The sequence below is a fragment of the Octopus sinensis genome, linkage group LG23 (assembly GCF_006345805.1).
Source record: "Octopus sinensis linkage group LG23, ASM634580v1, whole genome shotgun sequence".
Classification (NCBI taxonomy): Eukaryota; Metazoa; Mollusca; class Cephalopoda; order Octopoda; family Octopodidae; genus Octopus; species Octopus sinensis.
The window spans coordinates 12938254-12952889 of NC_043019.1; the positions used below are offsets into that span (position 1 = coordinate 12938254).

A 14636-nucleotide genomic window follows, 5' to 3' on the forward strand; every position below is an offset into this window, starting at 1 on the left:
GCTGTTTCGTTTATGTGTATGCTGTCGTGTGTTTAAGGGTTAGCTGTTCTGTTTGTATGTGTGCTGTTGTGAGTTTATGCGTTTGCCTCTCAAACCCTCTTTCATGAGGCCGAAGCGATGGTAGTCCAGTGACAAGGAAGTGAAAACTGTAGTGAAGAAGTGGCTCAAAGAACAGTCAACAGAATTTTACGGGGCACGGATACATGCTCTCATTCAAAGGTGGACATTGCTATTGAGAGAAACGGTGACTGTGCTGAGAAGTAGGGATGTGATCCACAGAGGACCAGCTTCATTTTGATGTATGATACATGTTCCTGTGTTGGTAATTATACCTGTCCTAAACAAAATGGCATTACTTTTTGACTCACCCTCGTATATATGTATGTTTGAATAGTGATACGTTAGTGCAATCTGGAAAGATTTTGGTACAGGATGTTAGTAACCATTAAGCATGCGGGGCAAGTGGGGCAAGTGAAATCGGGAATCGAAAATCGAAATTGGAATCGAAATTGAACCAATCCTATGATTGGCACCCGGCAGATGCCAGGACCTCTGAACTGGAGATACTTAAAAAGCACTATCCGAATCGTGGCCGATGCCAGTGCCGCCTCGACTGGCTTCCATGTCGGTGGCACGTAAAAAGCACCATCCGAATTGTGGCCGAAGCCAGTGCCGCCTCGACTGGCTTCCGTGCAGGTGGCACGTAAAATGCACCAATCCGACCACGGCCGATGCCAGCCCCACCTGGCACCAGTGCAGGTGGCACATAAAAAGCACCCACTACACTCACGGAGTGGTTGGTGTTAGGAAGGGCATCCAGCTGTAGAAACACTGCCAGATAAGACCGGAGCCTGGTGCAGCGTTCTGGCTTCCCAGATCCCCGGTCGAACCATCCAACCCATGCTAGCATGGAGAACGGACGTTAAATGATGATGATGATGATGATTGTATAGATGACAAAAAGTAGATGATGCTCAATCAACAAAGTTTATTAACCGGCTTATGTTATACATTTCATCCTGTTCAAAATAGATGGAAATTTCAAAAAGATGACCACCACTACACAACTCATGGTTTAGCAATGAAGAATTGCTAATTGTGTAAATGCAGAATTGAAGAGTGTAAGGAATGGAGAAGGTAAATCCAGACTACATGTTTCAAAGCCAATCTTTCTGTCTACAGATGTGTGTGTGTGTGTATTCTTTTCTTTTACTTGTTTCAGTCATTTGACTGTGGCCATGCTGGAGCACCACCTTAAGGGATTTTAGTCGAACTAATCAAGCCCAGAACTTATTCTTCGTAAGCCTAGTACTTATTCTATCAGTCTCTTTTGGTGAGCTGCTAAGTTATAGGCATGTAAACACACCAGCGTTGGTTGTCAAGCGATGGTGGCAGGGGACAAACACAAAGACACACACACACACATATATATAAATGTGTGTGTGTGTGTATGTGTGTGTGTGTATATGTGTGTGTATATATATATATATAAATATATATATGACAGGCTTCTTTTCAGCTGCCGTCTACCAAATCCACTCACAAAGGCTTTGGTTGGCCCGAGGCTGTAGTAGAAGACACTTGCCCAAGGTGCGATGCAGTGGGACTGAACCCGGAACACCAAGTGGTTGGTAAGTAAGCTACTTACCACACAGCCACTCCTGTGTATATATATATATATATATATATATATATATATATATATATATAGTCCACTATTCTTACACTTGGATTTTTTAGTGGAACAAATCTAGCCCAGGGCTTATTTTGATTTAAGCTTAATACTTATTATATCCATCTCTTTCACTGAACTACTAAGTTATGGGGACGTAAACACACCAACACCAGTTGTCAAGAGGGGTCAAAAATAGATACAAAGTCACACACACACATTTCAAAAGTAAATAGACACCCTCATTATATCATTTCAAGTTTGCACACACTGGCCATGAGTACGATGTCCAAAGGGGTTAAATCGTTAATAGCAACACAAGGCACGTTTACTAAATACCAGATTAGGCATTTAAATACATCAAAGAACCTTATGTTGTAAACTGAAATTAATTTTTTCAGAAATGATGTCTATTTACTTTTGAAATGACTGTGTGTACATAAATTCTTTTTTTTTCTCTTTTACTCTTTTACTTGTTTCAGTCATTTGACTGTGGCCATGCTGGAGCACCGCCTTTAGTCGACCAAATCGACCCCGGGACTTATTCTTTGTAAGCCCAGTACTTATTCTATCGGTCTCTTTTGCCGAACCACTAGGTGACGGGGACGTAAACACACCAGCATCACTTGTCAAGCAATGCTAGGGGGACAAACACAGACACACAAACACACACATATATATAATATATATATATATATATATATATATATATATATATATATATATACATATATATACGACAGGCTTCTTTCAGTTTCCGTCTACCAAATCCACTCACAAGGCATTGGTCGGCCCGGGGCTATAGCAGAAGACACTTGCCCAAGATGCCACGCAGTGGGACTGAACCCGGAACCATGTGGTTGGTTAGCAAGCTACTTACCACACAGCCACTCATTATCTTTTTTACTTGTTTGTCATTGAGTTGCCTCCATTACCTTAAAGGGGTTTGTCAAAGTACTTATTTTCAAAATCGGTATTTATTCTATTGGGTTATTTGCCGAACCGTTAAGTTACGGGAACGTATATATAAAAAAAACTAAAAAAAAACCAACTCAGCACCGCTTATCAAGCAGAATGGGCTGAGATGACAAACGCAGACACATACATATACGACGGACTTCCACACACAATTTTCGTCTACTCACTCACTCCCAAGGCATTTCTAGGCTTGGAGTTATAGAAGACACTTGCCCAAGGTGCCGCGCAGTGGGACCGAACCCGAAACCAAGTGGCTGCAAAGTGAGTTTCTTTCTTACGCACACAGCCCTGCCTTCACCTAAATACAAAACCACAAAGGCATCATGGCATCTCAGTGATTGGCCCCTTAATTAACATTAGTGATTTTTTTCTCTTTTTGGCAATCTTTCGTCTCTAGTAGACCTTTCCGTCGATTTCCGTAAAAATTTTTTTTTTTTTTACATATGGGCTTGCGGGAACTTTTGAAGTAATATACATACATATTTCAGTTATCTCTCTCTTTCACACATTACTCTGTCTCTTCACACACACTAACAGAAGCACTTCACTTACACAACATACTGTCTGTCTCCCACACCCCATGAAACACACACACACACACACACACACACACATGTACATCAATGCTTCACATGCACGGTAGCTTCAAAAGAACTTCCCTCGTCATACAATCGCTTTCTCTTAGTCTCTTTCGCTCTCATTACTTCAAAAGTTCCCGCAAGCCCATATGTAAAAAAAAAAGAAGTTTTTTACGGAAATCGACGGAAAGGTCTACTAGAGACGAAAGATTGCCCTCTTTTTAATATGTAAAATTCCACACCTACTCCTCTGTTTTTGGCAAGTACAACGAAGTCCTCTGCTACTTGGACATATTCGGGAGTTCTCTCCCGTCCTTGCCAATATTAAAATCACTTTACGAACAGAGCTGTCTTCTTTTCCTCGCCGCGTAATTACTTCTAATTAGATCTTTAGTCCTCACTTCATTAAATATGTTAGCAGTAATTGAGTTTTATTTACAACTATCTAAACCCCCCAAAAAACAGAATAATATGTAATAATAATAATAACAATCTTAACCCTTCATTTGCTCATGGTTTTTGACTGAGTAAAGCTTCACGGTTCACAATGGATGGAAAGAAGAAAGAAATGAATACATACATATATATATATAAATATATACACACACACATATATATATATATATATATATTTATATTTCGTTAGAGTACCAGTTACGCACTGGGATCGATGTAATCGACTTAATCCTTTTGTCTGTCCTTGTTTGTCCCCTTGTTGGCAATAAAGAAATATATATACATACATATATATATATACATATATATATATATACATATATATATATATAATATATATATATATATATATATATATATATATATATATATTTATATTTCGTTACATACACAAAACACATAGAAAATAGGAGAAAGAGGAGACCCCCTCCCCAAAAATATTTTAAATACTATTATCAAGTCATTAAAAAAATGTATTATTTCGAGTAATTATTTGTTAATTAATAACGCTTTCTTCCATCATACGATGGTCATCCGATGTTATGATATCCTTTTGTATATTTGCGTTTAATTGTATCACAGTATTTCATTGCAAGAAACAAAACTAAAATGTACATTATGGATGAATTAACTGCGTATATTTATTTTCCCATGTGAAATGACATTAAAACATTAAAAGAACCGACCAGAAACGGATTTCGTTTGTGGTCCTGTTGCTCATTACAGTTCACGACAACGATACAAATCTATCTTAAAGAACCCACACTGTAATTAAAGACTTAATGATTAGATAATCAATCGTTAATAGATTACAAAATGCAATACATTAATCCATGTCCGGATAGATTAAAAAGCGACAGTCTTGCGAAATCAATGGGACCAAACTAACCTCACTTTTTTCCTATTATTCGTTAACTAGCAGTATCGCCCGGCGTTGCTCGGGTTTGTAAGGGAAATAACTATATAAGCATTTTTAGAGAGTTATAGCCAAAAGATAGCAAAAAAAATGCATTAAAAATGGGGAAAAAAAATTATGGTAAATTTTTTTTCAAATCGTAGACTCATCGTAGACATTTTTAGAGAGTTACTTCCCTTATATAATAGCGAAAAAATGCATTAAAATGGAAAAAAATGATGGTAAATTTTTTTTTAAATCGTTGACTCATCGTAGACATTTTTAGAGAGTTACTTCCCTTATATAAAGCGAAAAATGCATTAAAATGGAAAAAATGATGGTAAATTATTTTTAAAATCGTAGACTCATCGTAGACGCGTGCTAATACCCAGAAGGGCTCGATATGACTCACGACTATAAGATACCCGGTTTTGGTTAAACTGCACCGCAAAATGTGGGAGTAGTTAGGAATCTAAATCGTAGGAGACAGACACACAACTTCACTTTTATATATAAAGATGTAATTCTGCAACATCACACGTTAATTACTCTCCAAGTCAACAGGTCCTAATTAATAAAATACATCAGCTGTTTTGGATTTTCCCAGATATTTATTTATTTTTCTAAAAATCAAATCTCAATTACTAATTAACTAGCGGGATCCGTGGTTATTCCATATTTTTTTAACTATACATGTATTTTATAGATCTTCATAAGGTTGATTAATTATGCTAAAACATTTTCGATTATGCCTTCGAATTCGTTCCATAATTAAAAGGCCTAAAAAACACTCGAACATATTACCATAACAAAGCAGAATTATATTATTATTTGACGATGATGATGATGATGCTAAAATAAAAATATGTACATGAAAAATGTAAACAATATTTCATGACGAAGTTACAGCTATCTATATTATCTAGCTCCATATTATTATATATAATATATATATATATATATATATTATATATATATATATATAATATATATAGATAGATAGATATATAGATAGATAGATAGATAGATAGATAGAATAGATAGATAGATAGACAGACAGACAGACAGACAGATAGATAGATAGATAGATAGAGAGATATAGATAGATAGATAGATAGATAGATAGATATAGATAGAAAGATAGATAGATAGACAGACAGACAGATAGATAGATATAGATAGATAGATAGATAGATAGATAGATAAATAGATAGATAGCTAGATAGACAGACAGATAGATAGATAGACAGACAGGCAGATATATAGATAGATAGATAGATAGATAGATAGATAGATAGATAGACAGACAGATAGATAGATAGATATAGATAGATAGATAGATGCCATCATCTATCTGCTTGTCTCTCTCTTTGTGTTATATACATACATATATATATATATATATATATATATATATATATATATATATATATTATATATTATATATATATATGTATGTATGTATATATATGGAAATATATATGTTTATTTATTTATATAAATAGCAGTATGAAAAGAAATTAATGAGATATCGCTACTAGTATTTCAATATTTTGTGGGGGTGTATAGGCACAAAATAGCGTTTAGTCACATGAATCAACGCAATGTATTTCTGGTTCTTATTTTATCGATTTGTAGCTCCGTTCCCTGATCGAGCAGGTTTAAGATCAAAGGCGTTCCAATCATGACCACTGTTTTTGTTTGTTTCTTAGTTAGTTTTTGCTTTTTTTTCTTTCTAATTTCATGAACAACATTGTCCAATATATCCTTCGTTATTTTTTAAGGCGGTAGGTGGGACATGATACATGATTCGAGAGCGGTTTGGCTGCTATTTCTAGTAGAACGAGCAACAGCGGTGACGCTCCTTTCTTTTATCGACCACATACAAATTGCTGAAGTGTAGTATAACCCCACCCCGCGTCGGGTGGGCAGAATATCTGCCGATTAATCAATTAATTGATGTATATCTACTGGGAGATGTTAAGTAATTCGTTTAAAACCTGTAAACTTCCGTTATTTCAATATAATGGAATAACAGCAAATAAAACGTGTCTTTTTAAAAATAAATTTAGCATTAAAGCATTCGATCTAATAAAAATGGTAATTATAATAACAGCAACATATTATTAATATTATCATTATTATTATTATTATTATGTATTATATCATCATCTCATAACTGCATATATAAGTGTGTGTGTGCATGCATATATATATATATATATATATATATATATATATAATATATATATCACTGTGACCGACCAGGCTATCAGATGTTGCTACACATCGCTGGTCACAATGCGCTTTAAAATGACGCCACACCCGCTGGCTAAGCGAGCAGGCCATTTATATATATATAATATATATATATATATATATATATATATATATATGTTTGATTTATATTCCAGAGCGCCATACTAATACAATTGTTTGTTTGTATTCCACCTGCCTTCGTCTTTGTTATTTTCATAAAGCTTCCCGTTATTATATATATTATATATATATATATATATATATATATGCAAATAAATTAAATATACATTTATTCACATACACACAAACATATACATACATACATATATATATATACATACGTGTATGAATATATATATATATGCAAATAAATAAATAAACATTTATTCACATATACACAAACATATACATACATATATATATATATATATATATATATATATACATACGTGTATGAATATATATATATATATATATATATATATATCATACACGTATGTATATATATATATATATATATATACCACGTGTATGAATATATATATATATATATATATATATATATATATATATATATATATATACATAGTGTATGAATATATATATTATATATATATATATATATATATATATATATATATATATATATATTATATATACGTGTATGAATATATATATCTATATATATATATATATATACGTGTATGAATATTATATATATATATATTATACATATATACATACGTGTAGAATATATATATATATATATATATATATATATATATATATATACTTACACGATGTATATACATGTATGTACACACACACACGCGCGCACACACATATATATTTTAAAAGGCAAACCTTAAAATGCCACGCACTCGTCATATTATAATGAGATGGTTGGAACCAACCTGGGAAGGTTTTTAAGTCAAATATAATAATAAACGAAAAAGGCAATATAATATATATATATATATACCTATAATATATCAGTGGTCCGTCTGAAGGCTCTGATGAGAAGAGGTAGCCCCAGCTGGGCACTTTAGGAGTCGGCTTTATAAACGATTCTCTTGTTTTACAGCTTCGATCGACCGAAAAACAACCTGTATGTTTTGATCAAATAAATAATTAGGCTGAAGGAATTTATCCACAGCAGACAAAACTACAACTCCGCACTGAATAGCTAATACATTATTTCATTCATTAGACTTATAATTAATTTCAGATGTAATTTTTTTCAGATTTATAAATTAAAATATATGCAGTAATTAACGTTTCGTTTTTGGTATAAGCTATTCGTTGTATTTTAGTGATAAGGAAAATTAGCAGAAACAAAAAATAATTTGTTTATAAACATAATTTGTTTTTTTTCCGTTGTAGTCCCGCATTTGTCGTTATACAATACCATTCACAATATATTTATAGTAACGTAATAATTAATCAGCTGTAATATTTAATAATATTATGTAATTTATTCAAACAATATCCAGAATGTTTAATATCAGTATGCAAAATAATTTATCGAAATAATAATTGCCTTGATAATTTTAAAAAATGTATTTTTTAAAAAATTAATCCTCGAAATCCAAGCAAAATGTTTACAAAATTCCATCGTTTAACAAGGACCGGGTCACGTTGACAAAAGTTCTTGTTTAACACCAAGTAGGCCTTAATTGAGTAGGTTTACGATCAAAGGACTTCTAGCCGTTACATTTCCGTGTTTTCTTTATAAACACGATACCAAGGGGTTCACCGTCGTAAAAAAAAGGCGTAACTTCGGTATAGGTACCGGAAGTACGGGATACATTTCAAGAAAGTGTTTATTTTTATATATATGGAGGGAGTAAGGTTAGGGTTGGGGGGAGAGTAAGGTTGGGTTGGGGGGGGAGAGAAAAGGGTTTCTGTTATCTTCAGAAATGTAAACAAAGCTACTTCCGGTACTTACGGTACCTATACCGAAGGATCGCTCCCCCCCAAAAAATATGATGAGTAACTAATCAAAATTTCATAGAATACGTTTGATATTGGATAGGTGGATTTCCTACGCTTGTCTCGGCAACTTCTATACTTATAAATTTATCGACTATTCACTCATTTGGCGATCCTTCGGTATAGGTACCGTAAGTACCGGAAGTGGCTTTGTTTACATTTCTGAAGATAACAGAAACACTTTTGTCCCACACCTAACCCTGACCCTAACACAAACCGTAACCCTAACCCCCCCCCCATATATATATATATAAATAACACTTTCAAAAAATGTATCCGGTACTTCCGGTACCTATACCGAAGTTACGCCACTCATTTTTCTGAATAACAGGCCAAACAGAGATTACCCTAAATCTTTATAGTAATGTGGCCCGCCAAATGATAAGCAATGCCTCATGCGGCCCGTTTCTCCACACTTCGTTTATGTCATATATATTATTTACATCAAAATTAGGGAGGTCACTGAGGTCACTTCCGGTATCTATCGCAATTTACATTCTTTTTTTAGACTATGCTTCTACTTTTACACGACGATAACCCAGCAAACACAATGTCATAAAATGTGTCATGCTTTAAAAGGGCGTGGTATGATTTCACAGACATTTGGCGACTATTTCTAGCGGATTGTGCGCCTATGTACAGGCACTGGGATCTTTTCGGTTTGAACGGCAGTTTTTTCTAGCGGGGTCATATGAAATTGTCACCCATAATTATGACCCTAGTATCGATCTATTGCATTTCAATCTATTTTAGGATTAGGGTTAGTTAGGGTGGGGGAGGGTATCTTTTTTTCTTCAATCTGTTTCTTAAACGAGGGACATATTCATACGGCACAGAAAGTTTTCACCTCAATAGACGTCATTGATTGGTTGAAATTGCAGAAATTGACGAAAACAACAAATATCTTAGAAACTATAGAATTTTCTCAATAAAGCTAAGAGAAAAAGATGTTTTATAAGCACATTCTACCAGTATACGAAGTTATAAAAGAATTGCTGAAATTATTTTTGTGGTGTAAAAGCATAAAACCAATTTATTGTACATTAGTTTTAACGACAAAATCTTACATGGATCCCAGTTGAGAACCACAGATCTACAGTTTATAAAATTTCATTTTTGTTTTAAGATGGTACTCTTACTCTCTCTCTCTTTTACTTGTTTCAGTCATTTGACTGCGGCCATGCTGGAGCACCGCCTTTAATCGAGCAACTCGACCCCGGGACTTATTCTTTTTGTAAGCCCAGTACTTATTCTATCGGTCTCTTTTGCTGAACCGCTAGGTAACGGGGGACATAAGCACAACAGCATTGTCAAGCAATGCTAGGGGACAAACACAGACACACAAACACACACACGCATATATATATATATATATATATATATATATATATATATATATATATAGAGAGAGAGAGAGAGAGAGAGAGAGAGAGATAGATAGGATAGATAGATAGATAGATAGATAGATAGATAGATAGATAGATAGATAGATAGATAGATAGATAGATAGATAGATAGATAGATAGATACGACGGGCTTCTTTGGTAGGTTGTTATTTCATGAGAAAGTTTGGTAACTATTTCTAGCATATCAAACGACAACGTAAGTAAAAGGATCATACATTGGCGCATGCAGTTATTACTTGTGACATCATGTACACAACGCTGAGCATGTAACAAAATGCGAACAGCCGACATTTAGATGTCCTGGTTTTACATTCGGCGCTCATAAGCGCTCATAAAAGTTCATTGAATGAATATTCATCGTTTGACCTGCATTCGACCGTGACCACCACGGGTTGTTTTCTGTTGTATTACATCCAGATATTCATCAATTTTCAAGATGGTTCGGTGAAATTTTATGAAGATGCGGGTTTTCTTTTTTCGCATTGTATGCTTCTTCAAGGTTTGTTTCTTCATAACTTAAAGAAAAATGGATTTTTTATGTGAAATTTTTCCACAGGTCATTATTGCATGCCCGTCGCTAATGAGTTGCACTAGACGGCGCTTCCACATAACTATTCAATGGTGAGGAGGCGCAATGGCCCAGTGGTTAGGGCAGCGGACTCGCGGGTTCGTTTCCCAGACCGGGCATTGTGAGTGTTTATTGAGCGAAAACACCTAAAGCTTCACAAGGCTCCTGCAGGGGGTGGTGGTGAACCCTGCTGTATTCTTTCACCACAACTTTCTCTCACTCTTTCTTCCTGTTTCTGTTGTACCTGTATTCCAAAGGGCCAGCTTTGTCACTCTCTGTGTCACGCTGAATCTCCTCGAGAACTACGTTAAGGGTACACGTGTCTGTGGAATGCTCAGCCACTTGCACGTTAATTCCACCAGCAAGCTGTTCCGTTGATCGTAACAGCTGGGACCCTCATCGTCGTAACCGACGGAGTGCTCCATTTTTCAATGGTGAACCTTCGGATTCACAGGGACACACTTATTTCGAAACTCCACTTTAGCATTGCTAATAGAAACGAAACATATCTGGAGTTGTCTGATACAGTACTGCACCAAAGATCAGATTAATTTTCTACCTCGTTTCTTTTATTTTTTTTTTCTTGCCGTTTAGTAAAGAAAGGAAGGTCATTGGGAAATTTTTTTCTTCTGCTTTTTGCAAGGTCTCCAGGATTAAGCAGAAGAAGATGGGAAATCATCCAGTTCAAACCAAGAAACCTGTACCAAATGCTTGCAACAGAGTGAATTCTGATAAATGCACAAAAGGTGGTAGGTGCTGGAATTCAACCTGGTTTATTTTTAGCTTTTACTTGTTTCAGTTACTGGACTGCCTGCGTGTGGCCATGCTGGAGCGTGCCTTGATTGGTTGTTAGTCGAACCAATCGACCTCCAGAATCTTTTTTTGTTTAAGCCTGGTACTTACTCTATCGATCTCTCTTCTGAGCTGCTAAGTTACAGGGACATAAACGTCGATTGTCAAGCAGTAGTAAAGAACGAAGACACACACACACACACATACTCTCTCTCTCTCTCTCACACACACACACACACACACACATGCATGCAAACATACATACATACATACATACATATAAGAGAACAAAATGTACGTACGCCGCGCCATGATAGATCGTTAGCTCCTACACGCATTTTTTTCTCTCCTTGTTTTTCTTTTCTGTGTATCTTTCTGTCGAAGAGCGTAGGCTCGAAACGTAAAAGACTTTTTCTATTTCTATTCCTGAGCGCTATACTAATACATTTGTTTGTTTGTTTGTATTCCACCTGCCTTCGTCTTTTGTTTATTTTCGTAAACTTTCCCGTCATTATATATATATATATATACAAAATGGGACAAGAACGCAAAACATACAAATAGACGATACAGAAAACACGGACGGGTCATTCGAAGCCTCTAATCTTCAGTCAAGAACTGGATCATCCTCGCAATTTCGGCAGATTAATCTTGAGATTGCTCATACATACATACATACATACATACATACATACATACATACATACATACATACATACACACATACATACATACATAAATACATACATACACACACACATACATACATTCGTACACACATACATACATACATACATACATACGTACGTACGTACATACATAGTGGTTGTCTACTCCTTACACGGAGGATTCTGATCACCTCTTGTACTTACAACTTAGATCCATCATGACATCTGATGTAGTTTTTTAAACAAGACAATCCATTGAAATGACACCCACATTGATTGCCTATCTGATCTGGACCACCAAGAGCTGCAGTTAAGTTCTGATCCTTGTGGATCTTAAAATGTCTTTTGAGGTTTCCGTTAGATTTGCAGACCTTCTGGCATACACGGCACTGAAAGGTGTGCACAGATATATAGGCAGAGTAGTTGGAGGAGGTTCGTTTTTCATGGGTTCACAAATAAGATTTGAGCTCAGCAAAAGAAAGGAATGGTCTGTCGCAAACTGTGCACACAAAAATGTCACTGAGATTCATCTCGATCGCAACATTTAAAAAATCTCTTTTGAGTCTTGCATGTATCATCCTGGCCTCCTCAAAAGCTTTCACAACTTTTGTTCGCCATCCAGTTCGATCCGAAGCAAGGGTTTCTATGACCTTTGGATCCATTCCAAGTGACTTCATGGTGTACATACATATGATGGGCTTTTTCAGTTTCTAGTTACCAAATCCACTCACAAGGTTTTATTCAGTCCGGGGCTGTAGTAAAAGTCACTTGTCTAGAATGCTACGCAGTAGGACTGAACCAAAGACCACATGATTGGTGGGTGCAAGCTTGTTAACCACACAGCTACGCCCGTACCTATATGGTTACAGATTAAGTTTATAACCTCAAGAAGTAGGAACGTGACGAGCCTCCCAAACAAATATCGTGAGGCATTTTGTCCAATACACTTAACAATTCCACCGATAAAATATAGTATCCAGAACTGGTATTTAATTTAATATATCGACCTTCCTGAAAGAATGAAGGGCAAAGTTGACCTCGATAGAATTTTAACATAGAGCACGACCAACCAGAATAAGTACAACAAATAATTTCATTCTACAGTACCTCTAAAGTACTCATGGGCAAACTAAATGGGATGCCTAACGAAAAATTATCTTGAATTTTTTTTTTTTGTGGTCCGCCTGATGATCAGCCATGTCGTATCTTTTTTAATTTCTTGCAATCACTTGAATTTTTCTTTCAAACTTTCACCAGATTATTTTCTAAAATGTATTTATGGGAATTTTCTGTTTGGCTTTTACTTTTCAATTTCTTGAATTTTGTTCCAGTTGATTTTCAAATTTGGTATATTGATGTAGTTTTGTATGCTAATATATATATATATGTGTGTGTGTGTGTGTGTGTGTGTGTGTGTGTGTGTGTGTATGTTTGTGTGTCTGTGTTTGTCCCTCCCCCCAAACATCGCTTGACAACCGATGCTGGTGTGTTTACGTCCCCGTAACGTAGCGGTTCGGCAAAAGAGACCGATAGAATAAGTACTAGGCTTACAAAAGAATAAGTCCTGGGGGTCGATTTGCTCGACTGAAGGCGGTGCTCCAGCATGGCCACAGTCAAATGACTGAAACAAGTAAAAGAGTAAAAGAGTACATAGTGATGAGAACCCCCCTCCCCACCTACTAATTATCGGCGAGCTGACAAAATCGTTAGCACGCCGGACAAAATGTTTGACGGCATTTAGTCCGTCTTTACGTTCTGATTTCAAATTCCGCGGAGATCAACTTTCATCTTTTGTTTGGGTCGATGTAAAAGGTACCAGTCATTCACTGAGGTCAATGTAATCGACAATCCTACTCCCTTAAGATTTTAGGACTTGTGTCTATAGGAGAAAGGATTAATTACATATTTCATAATAAAATAAGTAGGGGAGTTAACCCCAGAGTTTAGACTAGTTAGACAAAATTAGGTTTCAAGTTACTTCCCTTTATCTTTACAAAATTTTTTCTCTTTTTTTAAAAAGACATCCAAATGATAATTTTCTTTACTAATTGCTTCCATGCTTTTATTTGATCGAAGTTTTACAAGTTTTACGCTATTATTCAGTTTGAATTATTTCCGACTAGAAGTTGTATCTCTACGAAACAATTTGATCTGCAAAAAACAGTAACCGAATTCCGTCAAATTGCACATTGGACAATATATAATAATGAAATTATTGTATACAGTGCTCAGGTGCACTACAACTTGTCAGAAAGTGCATATAAAGTACATGCAGTAATGTTATGTCGTGATGGCGGAATCTAGAAGTCTGTTGCTTTTACCAGTTGGCTTTAAAGACCCGTTCACATTGCTTATAGTGTATTGTTCCTAGT

The 14636-nt window shown here is 35.4% G+C and overlaps 1 protein-coding gene and 1 long non-coding RNA gene across 2 annotated transcripts in view; one reads left to right on the forward strand and one right to left on the reverse strand.

The window, feature by feature from the left end:
• The window catches only part of LOC115223616 (myotubularin-related protein 9), a 34968-nt gene extending 26952 nt beyond the window's left edge, over positions 1 to 8016 (reverse strand). The window contains exon 1 of the mRNA XM_029794273.2: positions 7821 to 8016. The gene's annotated coding sequence lies outside the window, so the exon portion shown is untranslated. The remainder of the gene's footprint in view (positions 1 to 7820) is intronic.
• Positions 8017 to 10381: 2365 nt separating this feature from the next.
• On the forward strand, positions 10382 to 11534 carry LOC118767672. The gene is made up of 2 exons (XR_005003587.1): positions 10382 to 10735; positions 11448 to 11534. It is a non-coding gene; the product is annotated as an uncharacterized LOC118767672 (long non-coding RNA).
• Positions 11535 to 14636: the final 3102 nt, after the last annotated feature.